Here is a 13,673-nt window from a genome sequence, read left to right on the forward strand (position 1 = left end):
CAGGTACTGTTGGTAACTCTGCAGAGAGGGTATCACCCTACCCACAGAGCTAAGGCTCAGACACGGGCTCCTGGCCCTGTAGAGGAATTGTAACATAAATCAAGAAAGCACAGTAGAAGCCTCATGGTGGAACTGGACAGTAAGTGCTAAAGGAAACGCGGCAGGTATGTGGCCCAAGTCTACTCAGTTTGCCGGACCCCAAGCCTGGATCAACCTAATTTGTGACAGATCCGATCAGCTGGAGGGTTTAGAAGTACCTGCCTTGGAAAAGCCCAACTTGGGAGAGGAGCTGATATAAGCTGACAGAATGAGGTTCACCCTGCCTGAAGACGAACAGAACTGGTGAAAGTTACAGCGGATATTTGCCTTCTCCTCGAAACTTCCCCTTACCCCTAAGTGTCTCCTAGTCAACAACCTACTCAAATTGCTGACTTTTCTGAAATGTGTTACCGTCATTCCATCTTACCTTTTGAGGAGACTCCATGCCTAGAGAGGATGTGAACTCTGCCTCCTATTTCTGCTATGTTTTCGACAGCATCTGGCTCAAGGCTGAGCACCAGAACTTTCGAAAATGTCTATTAACTCACTGCCTCATCTCAGCAGCCCATTTCAGTTGTTCTCACAGATTCAAACCCTAATACTCCTTGACAACCCATATCTGCCTATGCTCCGCCTCTGTGAATGTCCAAATCTCCCAGGCAAATGGTTCCATTTATATTTTTTTCCAAAAATCAGGATGCGCACAGTAACTAAATTGCCAGAAGCTGCATGCCATTGACTCTCTTACACTCAGAAAACTATTTAGACGCTAGGTTAGATAATACAGTTTCTATGCACGTTGTTTCATTCTCTCACAAAAATCCTTAAGGTTGGATACAACAGATATTGTGATAGCCATTTTAGAATTAATGAAACCAAGGCTGAGGACATTTAAGTAATTCACCCAAGATTACAATACTTGCAAGTGATTTTAAAATCAGAGGAGAATCCAAGGCTTTATCTGCTACCTTGCACTGCTACTCTGTCAGCCTATCTCTTCCCCTAGGTTAATCCCCTGTTCTACAGGGCTCTTAAAGATTATAACATCATGGGGAGACATAATCGGGCATCTGGCCAAAATGCACAGCTGCATCACTGGGGAGGAGCCAAGACCCCAATACATACACATAGCTGAGTCCTAAACCTTGGTTTCCCCTTGCTTCTTCACACACTTGAGAGTAATGCTTAGCAGCACTTTATATGGAAAGCATGGCTCTCAGGTCTGATGTAACCAAAGCCCTATGTACTCACACATTCCTATCGCCTGGTCGTCTGTCAAGGCAGCTGTGAACAACAGCCAGGAAATAGTGTCCGCTTTGGTACTCCCCTAGTCTCCAGCTAAACACCCCAACCAAAAGGCAATAGTTTGATGTCTTATTTCTCGTGTTCTTGTCTCACCTGAATAGGTGAGATGCTTGTTCCCATTTGCCCTCTAAAAAAAAAAAAAAAAAAAAAAAAAAAAAAAAAAAACAAACCCAAGGTATCTAAGAATGGACAGCCAGGAACTCCTGGAACTTTAAGACAAAGGTGATAGAAGGAACAGGCAATCCAAAAATGAGAAAAGCATATGAAAACACAAGATAATGATTGGGGTTTTCAAGAGCCATGGCTGAGTGAGTTTGGCTCTGCCTCAGCTATTCAAAAGACGAGGTATATGTGACCTGTAAGAAATTATAAGCCCTCTGTATCATACAAATCTTAAATATAAGCAATAGTTAGCAACTGTTATACTAACAGGACTTAACAAAACTACTGGACTGCATGCCACCTTCAGACCATAACATGGCCACAACTTCTCTTGAGGGTTCCCATTTGAATATTCATCCTTGCATTCATGAAGTACTTCACCTCATCTTTAGAGGAGGGAAAATACATTCCGTGTGATAACAACAGACACGGAGTGATATTCCCAGAGCACTGGCTACTGTCCAGTCAGGGAGTCTGTTGTCTAAAAGCATGAACTCTTAAGTCAGATTGCCCCATGTGAATCCAGACTCTTAGGCACTTGCTAGATGGATTTCTTGCCACATGTTTCTTGACCCTCTGCACATTGTGATAACAACAGTACCAACTTCATGGCACTACAGTGAGAATTAAAAGAGATAACACACACAAAATAAATAGAAGAGTACCCTGCACAAGGTACATGAGTACTAACCATTATTAAAGATAAAAGTAAGTAAGGGGTTTATGCCGTTTGCAATGATGGAGTACCTGGTATCAGATCAGCCTTCCTACTGGAAACGAGTATAAAACTGGACAAAATATATGAGGCAACTGTTTCCAGGCAATGGACAGAAAGCAGCATAGGATTTCAATTCCTGCAAAGGGGGAAACGCATGAGATCAGCCTGTGATCACCCTGGCTCCTTGCCTAGAAACAATTTCCTGACCGGAGTAGAGGGAGCTGAACTCCCAGCACAGCAGAGTGGTCACACATGCTGGGGAGGCAAAGGTCAGAGTTGCTGGCAGCTAAATAGGCTGGATTCTGCAGGGTGGAGTATCAGAGAGAAAAGTACAGGAAGGGACCCCATAAGTTCAACATGAGATCCACTATGAGTCCACGGCTGAGGGCTGAGTATATATCTTGGGTCAACACACCCGAGATTTTCTAGACTGCAACTACAGGGTTGAAAGGAAAACCCAGATACTAGAGGTTGAGCACTAGTCAAAAAGGGAAGTGCTGGAGATTGTTGGACTCCTAGCCCTGCCAGAGTAGAGATTCCAGAAATTCCACTCCTTAGGAATAAGGACCACACCATAAAATAAGACTTACTCTAGTCTCACCCTAGTAAAGACTAAATCCAAACCTCAAAGAGATTCAGAAAAAGACAGAATTTGGACTGATTTCTACCAAGTTAGAGGGACTTGGGAAATGCCATAGGCTTTCCACAGGTATGCAATAATGAAGCATAAAACCAAACTTGCACATGTTCAAGGTGATGAGCCGTTGTAGTATTCAAACTGCAAGATAAAACAAGAATTAACACTCTTACAAGGAAAATAACAGAATCTAGAGTCTCTGTTAACAAATTACCCAGTGTCCAGCATTTATTAATAAAATCACTTACACAAAGAAAATAGAAAAATGTGATCCATATTATGGACCTAGCAAACAAAAATCTTAAAGCAGCTATTATTAGTTATTATAAATGCGTTAAAAGAAGTTAAGAGAAAATATGGTCAAATAATTAAAGGAAAATATGGTCTTAACAAGGGAACGAATAGAAAATCTCTCAGCAGAAAAACAGAAATTACAAAAGATGCAAATGAAAGTTCTGGAATTAAAAGGTACAATAACCAAAGTAAGAACAAAAATCAGGGGTACCTGGGTGGCTCAGTCAGTTAAGCATCCAACTTCGGCTCAGGTCATGATCTCATGGTTTGTGGGTTCAAGCACTACCTCAGGCTCTATGCTGACAGCTCAGAGCCTGGAACTTGCTTGCTTTGGATTCTATGTCTCCCTTTCTCTCTGCCCCTCCCCCACTTGTGCTTTGTCTCTGTCTCTGTCTCGCTCAAAAATAAACGACCATTAAAAACAATTTTAAAACAAGAACAAAAATAAATGTATGGGCTTAACAGAAGATTGGAGGTGGCAGAGAGTTGGTGAACTTGAAGACAGATTAATAATATCTTTGATTTACTCTTTCTTTTTTTTCACTCTGGCTCACTGCCTAAACACAATTTCCTGACTGCAGTAAGGACAGCTAGTGTCCAAGTCCAGCACAAAAATTTAAAAAGGGGTGAGGGGAATTGAATAAAAATGAAAAAGCTGCATATTGATATTTGGCACAATATCAAATGATCTAGCATACATATAATTGGCGTCTCAAAAGATAAAAAGCATGAGATTAAAGCAGAAAATAAAAAAACTAAAGAAGTAACAATCAAAAACTTCCCAAATGCAATGAGAAACACTGACTTCTTGTTCCAAGAAGCTCAGCAAATCCCAAACAGGATTAATATAAGCCCAAAGCAGACTCATGTGTTGGTACACCATAATCAAACTTCTGAAGCTAAAGAAAATGACTGTTAACCAGAGACAATGGAACAATATTTCTAAAGTGATAAAAGGAAGAGGGAACAACTATTAACTTAGAATTCTATCACTAGATGGGGCACCTGGGTGGCTCAGTCGGCTAAGCGTCCGACTTCAGCTCAGGTCACTATCTCGCGGTTCGTGGGTTCAAGCCCCACGTCGGGCTCTGTGCTGACAGCTCAGAGCCTGGAGCCTGTTTCGGATTCTGTGTCTCCCTCTCTCTCTGACCCTCCCCCGTTCATGCTCTATCTCTCTCTGTCTCAAAAATAAATAAACGTTAAAAAAAATTTAAAAAAAAAAAAGAATTCTATCACTAGAAAAAATATCGTTCAAGAATAAGGGTAAAATAGGGGCACCTGGGTGGCTCAGTAAGTTAAGCATCCAACTCTTGATTTCAGCTCATGTCATGATCTCACAGTTGTGAGATGGAGCCCTGCATTGGGCTCCATGGTGGGTGTGGAGCCTGCTTAAGATTCTCTCTCTCTCTCTCTCTCTCTCTCTCTCTCTCTCTCTCTCTCTCCCTCCCCCATCTCTCCCTCTGCCCCTGTCCCCTGCTCACGCTCTCTCTCTAAATAGAAAAGAAAAAGGGGTGGGATGGGGGCACCCGGGTGGCTTAGTTGGTTAAGTGTCAGACTTCAGCTCAAGTCATAATCTCACACTTCATGAGGTTGAGCCCTACATCAGGCTCCAAGCTTATGGTGCAGAGCCTGCCTGGATTTTCGCTCTCTCTCTCCCTCTCTCTCTGCCGCTTCCATGCTCTTTCTTTCTCTCTCAAAATAAATAAATAAGCTTAAAAAAAGGAATAAGGGTAAAATAAAGACATTTTCAGACAAATATGTGAAAGGAAAGCTAAGTGAAAGGACAGAAGAGAAATAATACCAGATTAAAAAAAAATACCAGATAAAAAAACTTAGATCTATAGGAAGAAATGAAGAGCACTTGAAGTGGAAAAGAAATGAGTAAATATAAAATGGCTATATTGTCATTCTTTTCATAATTTATACAGCATTCTTTATTAAAGCAAAAATGATTATAGTGTAAGGCAAGGTTCGCAACATATGTAGAAGTAAAAAACAGGACAACAGTCTTACATGAACAAAGTGGATAGTTAAAGGAAATTTTGCTGCTGTGAGGTTATTACATTTGTAAAGTGGGAAGTATGAATCAGAAAACAGAAAGTGGGAATTGGGAAGTCACTGGTGTGAGGTAGGGAGTGAAAGAGGGAAAGAGGAAGTATGCAATGTCATAATGTGAAGTATGAAGAGATACAATATTGATTCTAAATAAATTACCATAATCAAGAATGCATATTGTTAGTCTTAGAGCAACTACTAAAGGAGGAAATAAAATGGAAAACACTAAAGAATACTTTATTAACCTTAAAGAAGGCAGGAAAGAAGCAACAGAGAAAGAAAAGCAGATGCGACAAATGAAATCCAAATTGTATGACAAGAGACAACCACATCAATAATTACATTAACTATAAATATATTAACCTTCCAATTAAAGGGCAGAGACTGTCATACTAGATAAAAAAAGGAAGACTCAACTATATGCTGTTTATAAGGAATACACCTTGAACATAAAGGCATAGTCAGGTTGAAAGTAAAAGAACAACAACAAAAAAAACCTATACCATGCAACAATATCATCCAGCATTTCTATTCTTAGACATATGTCCATAAAAAGACTTGGACATGAGTGTTCTTTGCGGATTTATTCATGATCACCCAAACTGAAAACAACCTGTATGCCCAGAAACAGGTGAATAAACAAATTATGGTATATTCATAAATAAAATAATATTCAATAAAAAGGAACTATTCATATGTATAAAAATAATATAGACAAATATCACAGACATTTGCATAATGTCTAATTCCATTTATATGACATTCTAGAACACAAAAAACTAATCTGCAGAGATTACAAATTAGACTGATGGTTGCCTCGGGTAGGGAGTTGTGGAGTAAAGTGGACCACAAAGGGGTACAAGGGAAATTTCTGAGAAGACTGAAATGTTCTTTGATGATAAGAGTGGTGGTTAGGTGGTTGTATATATTTGTCAAATGCCACTGACCTGTATACTCAAAACTTGTTAATTTTATGTAAATTTTAATTAAATAAGGTTGATTTAAATTTTCTTAAATAAAGGTAATTGAATGTTTCTCTCCTTTTTTTTTTTTTTTGGCCATCAACATCAAACTTGACCAACTAACATCTACTCAGGAAAGAGGGAAGAAATTTTGAAGCAGAGGATTAGAATAAAATAAAAACCCCCCTCAAAACAATTGTACTGTTCCTCGCCTCCTGTCTATTCTGCATGTAGTCTTTGTTGTTGTTGTTTTAGGTTCATTTAAGTAATCTCTCCACCCAACCTGGGGCTCGGACTCACAACCCCAAGATCAAGAGTCCCAAGCTTTTCAGACTGAGCCAGCCAGGCCCCGCGATTCTGCATGGAGACTTTGAATTGCCACCTATTATTATGATTGTTACTGACTGACTTTATTGATCTGTAGTAGTTGCCTAAAATCTAGTTCCTAAAATTTTCTGGTGGATCCAGGGCAGTTCAAAAACACAAAATGTGTTCTTAATCCAAAAAATATCTCCACTGTACATGGGGTGCATGGAATATAAAATGAGAAGGGCTTGGGGAGCTTTTGTGTTAGCTCCAGCCTTGAGGTGGCAATTCGAGGTAGCTGGGAAGAAATTAACACCACCTGAGGACCCAGGAACGCAGGCTGGTGACCCAGCAGAATGTTCGCTGCAAGCTTATGAACCTGTGGAGAACAGAGTTTAAAATCCACAGATTATATTACTAAATTTCACCAGTCCCCCGAGATACTTAGTTTCACGGTCATAAATGACACCAAGATTTAAATCATTTGCAACAGGGCCTGCCTTTCAGAGCTGTGCCATTCCATTCACCTCTCATCTCTCCATGCTACTCACACACACTGCATCTGCTGGGAGAGTGATCCAGCCACTCAGGCCCATTGTGATGAGGTTTGCCTCAGAATGCTTTATGATTTACGGAAGAGCAGAATAAGGAAACTTCCTTACCTTTAAAGAACTCCACACAGCACTGCCAGAAGGCATTATTCCCCAAAGTTGTTGTTTTTTTCCTCACCTTCTCATTGGCCCTCCAATCCACCTCTCCCCCATCACACACACACACACACACACACACACACACACACACACACAAACAGGTCAGGCACCAAATTACCAAAATGATGAAGTGACAAAAGAGATTGATTTATGAGTATGGTACAAGGGGTACAACTAGGAGATAATGGGGTGAAATTGAGCAAAGGGAAGTTTAGACTGATATCAAGAAACATTTGAAACTCAACAGAGTGTGAAGTAAGCTCCCAGGAGAAGCCAGAGAAGCCCTATGGCTGGAAATCATTAAACACTCAGCAATGGGAAATAATGGGTTGTGGCCTGGCCAGGTGGACAGAGGGAGCAGAAGTGAAATTCGCATTTCACTAATATACTAGAACCCTTCTACTAAATAAGTAATTCTTATTTACTTATTAATAAGTGATGAGTGACTATTCCATTTCTATATTCATATTTTATCTGTCTCTGTTTTTCTCTGTCTCTCTGTCTCTCTGTCTCTCTCTCTCTCTCTCTCTCTCTCTCACACACACACACACACACACACACACACACACACACACACACATCTCACAAACATCCAGACTCTCCACACACCTTCCAACATGGTGCCTGGAAATAGGTGACTCACTATGTACTTTGCACAGCCTGCAAGGTTCAAGTTCATACTGATTCTTCCCCTCTTCACCTCCCATCACTCATCCTGTTCACCCTCTCTTCTCACAGATTCCCTTCACTCCTCACACGTTTTTTTTTCATAAACCACTATATACATGCTGATGTCCCCTATGGGAACCACTGGCCCGGAGAAGGCAGCCATGCCCATGAGAAGGTGGGTGAGAGAGAGTTGAGTTAGGGGGAGATTTCACACTCTTCTGTGGCTTTCAGATAAAGCTAAGCCAACTGCCAAGAATGATCAGAACAATATTGCTAGCTATTGAGGATTTTATGTTCCAATGCCTCCTCCTGTTTTTACATTATGCTCCTCTATTGAGCCTAATCAAAAGCAAAAACTGTCCACAACTAGCCCACAACTTCCCCACAGACCTTGGGGTGAAAAAGTTCTCCAAGAGAAGAGCCAATAATCCTAGCCATATGAATGATAAGGCTGGAGCGTGCCACCAAAGCTTCCTGCTGTGAAGATGGGCAAAGAAAGAAAAAAATGATCATGCTTCTCTCATTTCAAACCCTGTATAAGGCACGGGATAGGGTGTGACCTTTTGTTTCTAAGGTATAGGGCTCTACAGTAGGACGGAGGATGCGAACTCTGGGCAGCACGATTTGCTAAATCTAGAAAAGTCAGGGATAGGATAGCCACCTCAATGGCTGAGAGAGAGCAACATAATCTGCCCTTAAACTTGATCCACTAGGAAGTAGTAATAACCAAGGCCTGCAGCATTCACAGCATTAAACATAAGAAAGCATCACTGCAGATTTCCAGTCTGTTAGTATCCTAAGAACGGGTGAAAAATGTCACTTCCAGATCTGTATGTGCGCAGACCACGGGAGACAAAGGTTGAAACAACTAAATGTAAAAGTGAATGTTGATGAGGTGAGAATGAAAATGAGGCTCAACTGTGACTAATTCTGTACAGGCTCTCGCAGTGTCTATTAAGGACAACTGGAAAAGCTTCAATGTTAGCATGTTACTGCCCTCTCCTGGGCAAAAGGTCAAAGACGGTGCACATGTGTGAGTCACAACTGGTTCAAGTTTGTCCCAAGGCCTTCAATCTTTAAACCACTGGTCTATAAACCTGTGAAATGGGACTGCCTTTGACCATCTTCCATGTGCAAATCCAAATCTGTCTCCCCTAACCACAACCATTTTAGCTTTCCCACTGGAACCAAAGGATTCTGAGACCCCAGACTTTGTTGGGGGGTTATCGGTGGCTGTGGGCAAAGGACTGGACTAGTGATGTGACTGGGAGCAGGGAGGACAGCCCCAAATGTCTTAGTGATCCACTTTTTAAGCAACAACCCCCATCACTGTTTATTTTCCTGGAATTGTTCCCCAGGGCCTGAGAAAAATTCTTCTTCCAATCCTCACCTCCCTCCCCCGCATACCCTGTCGACTCTTCAGCCATATGCCTGAGCATTTACTGTTTTGAACCTAAACTTGTCCAACTGAATAATGTTAATTAAATCTAATTCGTTTGCAATTTTTAAGGGCTAGACTATCTTATCAAAATTAATGAAAACTGAAATCTCTTGGAAATAATTATTTTATGACTTTTAATGGCTGTACAAATAATATTTTAAATGAGGATACATGTGAATAATAACTAAAATAAAATGAGGCAAATTAATTAACAATGTCCTGATAGGCCTAAATTAGGTAATCATCTATTTTTTACAAAGTCTCGAGGTAAGTCATTCAGTTCCCAACTCTGCATTTCATACAAAGTACAAAGATCAGACCCGAATTCACAGAACATAAAGGAACCTAAATGAATGGGAATTTACAATACAGTATCCTTCAACAGAGACAATAATCACTTTAAAGGATTCTCATCTCCAACAAATATTTATCCAGGGCCTGCTGCGCACACAGCGCTATACTTGGGGGTAGAGCACGGTCTCATTATCACGTCTCCCTGTGAGGATAAATCACAGAGGATCCCGAACCCTGCTGTCATAGTCACCTTGCTTGGCTTGCACTTTGATCATGTCCCTGACCCCTCGGGTCCCTGCAGAGGCGCTCCCCATCTCCATTCATGGGCGAAGCACCTCCTCAGTGGTAGGCAGTGCCCGGTGGGGGTGGAGGAAGGAACACCCCAGGGGCTGAGGGGACCTGACTAATTCCTCTCTGATAAGAAGGCCAATGGCCAACTGCGCACTGAGCGCTACTCCATGGCTGCGCCTGGCCGTGTGCCGTCACTTTGGGGATATTATTTCATTTAACCCTCAAAACAGCCCTGCAGGTAGATCTTTTTGATCTTATTTGATATTATTGCACCATTTTAAGGATGAGAAAAGAGAGATGTACCAAATTTAAGCATTCTGCCCAAAGTCATAAAAGCCTTAAGAAACAGAGTCACGAGGGCGCCTGGGTGGCGCAGTCGGTTAAGCGTCCGACTTCAGCCAGGTCACGATCTCGCGGTCCGTGAGTTTGAGCCCCGCGTCGGGCTCTGGGCTGATGGCTCGGAGCCTGGAGCCTGTTTCCGATTCTGTGTCTCCCTCTCTCTCTGACCCTCCCCCGTTCATGCTCTGTCTCTCTCTGTCCCAAAAAAGTAAATAAAAATGTTGAAAAAAAAATTTAAAAAAAAAAAAAAAAAAAAAAAAAAAGAAACAGAGTCACGATTCAAATGTGATTCTGTCCGAGCCCCAAGTCCAAGCCAGTAACTGCTGGACTATACCACTTCCTTTATATCTGAAATGGAATTAACCCATCAGGCTTGCTGTGCAAATCAAATGACAATTTATAAGACGGGCTCCTAGATGATAATTTGCTTACATAAAGGATCATTAAGTCAGATCATGTTACATCCCTATTCAGAAATTCTCAACTGGTTCTCCACTGAACTGAGAATAAAATCCCAAGTTCTTGCCCCGGCCCGCAAAGCCCCACGTGAACTGGCCTTGACTGCCTCCCCTATTTCCACCCCATTTGCTATTCTCTCCGTGCAGCCTCCTTGCTTTCCCTTAAACAGAAACGTATATTCCCGCCTCAGGGTCTTTGCATTTGTGCGCTCTCTGCTTGAGACACTCTCAGCCCAGATAGCTACATGACCCACCTTCTCATTTGGTTCATGTCTCTGCTCAGTGTCACCTTACCCAAAAGGTCTGTCCTGCCCGATCTATCCAAAATAGAAACTTGTCTCCTCATCTGTCTTCAGTTTTGTTGACAGCACTCATCACTCTGTGATATCGTTATACCCGCATCTGCTTATTGTCTCTCTCATTCCAGCACATTCTCACGAGGGCAGGGCCCTGGCCCCGCCTGCTCACTGCAGTGTTGCTGGCACTTTAACGGTTCACAGCACATGGCAGACACTCAGTAAATATCTATCAAATTAATGAATCCATGAATGAACCATAAATTCCTTTATCAATACGTGCAGATTTGCCTACTTGAATTTTCACTTGTAAAACCAATCTAGAAAGGACAACCTCAATTTGATGTCGATGTGCCTGTTCATCACCCACCTTTATTTTATTTTCTCTACTCCCTCTCTTATATCTTTCCTCAACTATAAAAGGTCCTCCGAACTGCCACACAGCACCCCCTTCCCATCAATGCCTTTAGTCATCTCCTAAAACCCTTCTCTAACCACATACTGCCGAGGAGAGGTGACCATGGCAAGGCCACTCTCTCAGTCACACAACTCACCATATCACAGGTGGAATGCTCGCCCCCGTCCCAACACAGCTTCCCAACAGCAGAAGGGCCACACAAGTCAGCTGCCACTTCTTACAGCTGGGTGGTCTACTGTGGGCCAGGTTCTAGCACGGTCCCATGTGCAGGGGGTACCAAGATGCCTCCCAGGAAATGCTAACAGCTGCTCAGCCCCTACTTTGCATTTTATACTCACTTTCCCTAGTCCTCTCAACTGCAAAGGTAGACCCTGGGTTCTTCATTTCACAAATGGCAAAAGTGAGCATCAGGAAAGTAAAATCACTTGCCAAGGTCACAAAGTTAGGGCCAGTGATATAAACCCATGACTCAAGATCTGACTTGAATTCAAGAAAGAAACATTTCTTTTGGTTTTAAGAAATGAATATTAAGGCTTTTACCTGATTATCCAAGTAGTTTCCATGTGGCTACTAGGTGCCTCAGATGGCGATAGGTAGTCTAGAATACAAAAGTAACATGTAGGTTCTAAACTAAGAGAACGCTGTGGGCCAGCACACGGGATTGAACATCGCTTCAGTTACCTGTTTTCTTGTAAGCTCAGAACTTTAATTTTTCCATGATCTGGACTACTGGGTAGGTTAGTTTGTATGGCTCCTCTAAAACATGAGTTATTTCCTATATATCACTCCACTTCTCAGATGGCTATGGCTGGAAAAAATGAACTGCTTTTCTAGCATTACGTACTTTTCAAGAATACAGTAATTATTATCACTAATAATAAGTAGACCTTAGAGGTCTAAGGTCTGCAACAAATTGGGGCAGGGCAGAAAAAAAAACAAAAAACCTACAAGCTCACCAAACAAAATGCAACTAAGTACCTGGTCCTCTTCTTGTTCCAGCTACTTAATCCATTGAATGCATCACTATTATGACATTAGAAAGCGTGAGAAGTGGCAAGGTAAGCATTTTTATGAAGTGTTACAATTCTGTAACTAACCTACACTTCCTTTCTGAGGGCTGTGTTTTCTGTAACACTGGATTCTTGTTGTCTTCCTGGGTGTTACTGGTTGAGTCTGGCTCTGCCTGTGTTATCCTGAAGAAAGCTCCTTTAGGAACTAACCACAGTTGCTAACACCAGAACCTCTGTCTTACCTGTAAGAACAGGGTTAAGTTCCCGTGAACACAATGACAGCAGATTTTCTGTGCCCCACTTCCACTCTTCTCTCTCCAGAGCTAGCCTTTCCACAGAGCGAGGGAGACAGCACCAGTGCCCACGGGTACTACCAGCACCCAGAGAGACGGGTTCTATGACAGCCAGTGAGGGTGAGGGCTCAGACTCCCAGGAGCGCCCCATAGCCTATTTTGCCAAAGGAACAGAATCAAAGGTGTAAGGGCAGTGGAAAAACAGGTTAGTCCACCCCCAACTGAAGTCTATGAGATCAGGTGACACAAGCAACTGGTTCTTCACCTGACTTTGATTTCAGAAGCACAGTATGAAGCATTTGTACTTGGAAATAAACCTTCTATCACAGACTTAATTCCCAGGAATGACTATGCAGACAGATGCCCAACAGGGTAGACCAGGACGCCCAAGTACTGCCCATATTGTAATAACGCAGGACCGCAAGGAGGTGGAGGAAAAAGCCTAATTTGGGAATGGAAGAGCTGCTCTGTGGACATTCCAGAGTATGACGCGGACCACCCCGGGGAGATACTGAGTAAAAATATTGGGGGGGGGGAGGGGTCAAAGCAGGAAACAAGGAGAATCAGGTGTTGAAGTTAGTATAAAATACATACAAACTCAAGATGGAGGAACACAAATAGTATCTAGAAACTTTGTTGCTCAGTTACCCCCTAAGAGGACTCTTAAACCTATGTACCCTGTATGTAAACATATGTAAATTGACATTTACATTTTTTTCCATGGTAATTGAAATGGCTGCCAAGGATATAATTGCTGGCATACAGTAAATACTAACATTTTGAAATAAACTGTTATGTCACTGTTTGAAATGTATTTAATGGAATACAAATGCCATAGTAACTTGATATCAACCACCATCCACTTTTGAAATCGAAGATTCAGCTCTTCTTTATATGTCATAAACTGCATATCATTCCTTTTTTTCCCTCACATTGTATTTCTCTCTCATTTCCCCCACAAGATTTTGTGGTAATG

General features: G+C 41.9%; 1 protein-coding gene across 1 annotated transcript in view; it reads right to left on the reverse strand.

Moving 5' to 3' along the window:
* Window positions 1-13,673, reverse strand: part of GRIN2B (glutamate ionotropic receptor NMDA type subunit 2B) — a 428,048-nt gene that overhangs the window by 377,177 nt on the left and 37,198 nt on the right. The gene's annotated exons all lie outside the window — the stretch shown is intronic.

Source organism: Prionailurus bengalensis, chromosome B4 (assembly GCF_016509475.1).
Source record: "Prionailurus bengalensis isolate Pbe53 chromosome B4, Fcat_Pben_1.1_paternal_pri, whole genome shotgun sequence".
Classification (NCBI taxonomy): domain Eukaryota; kingdom Metazoa; phylum Chordata; class Mammalia; order Carnivora; family Felidae; genus Prionailurus; species Prionailurus bengalensis.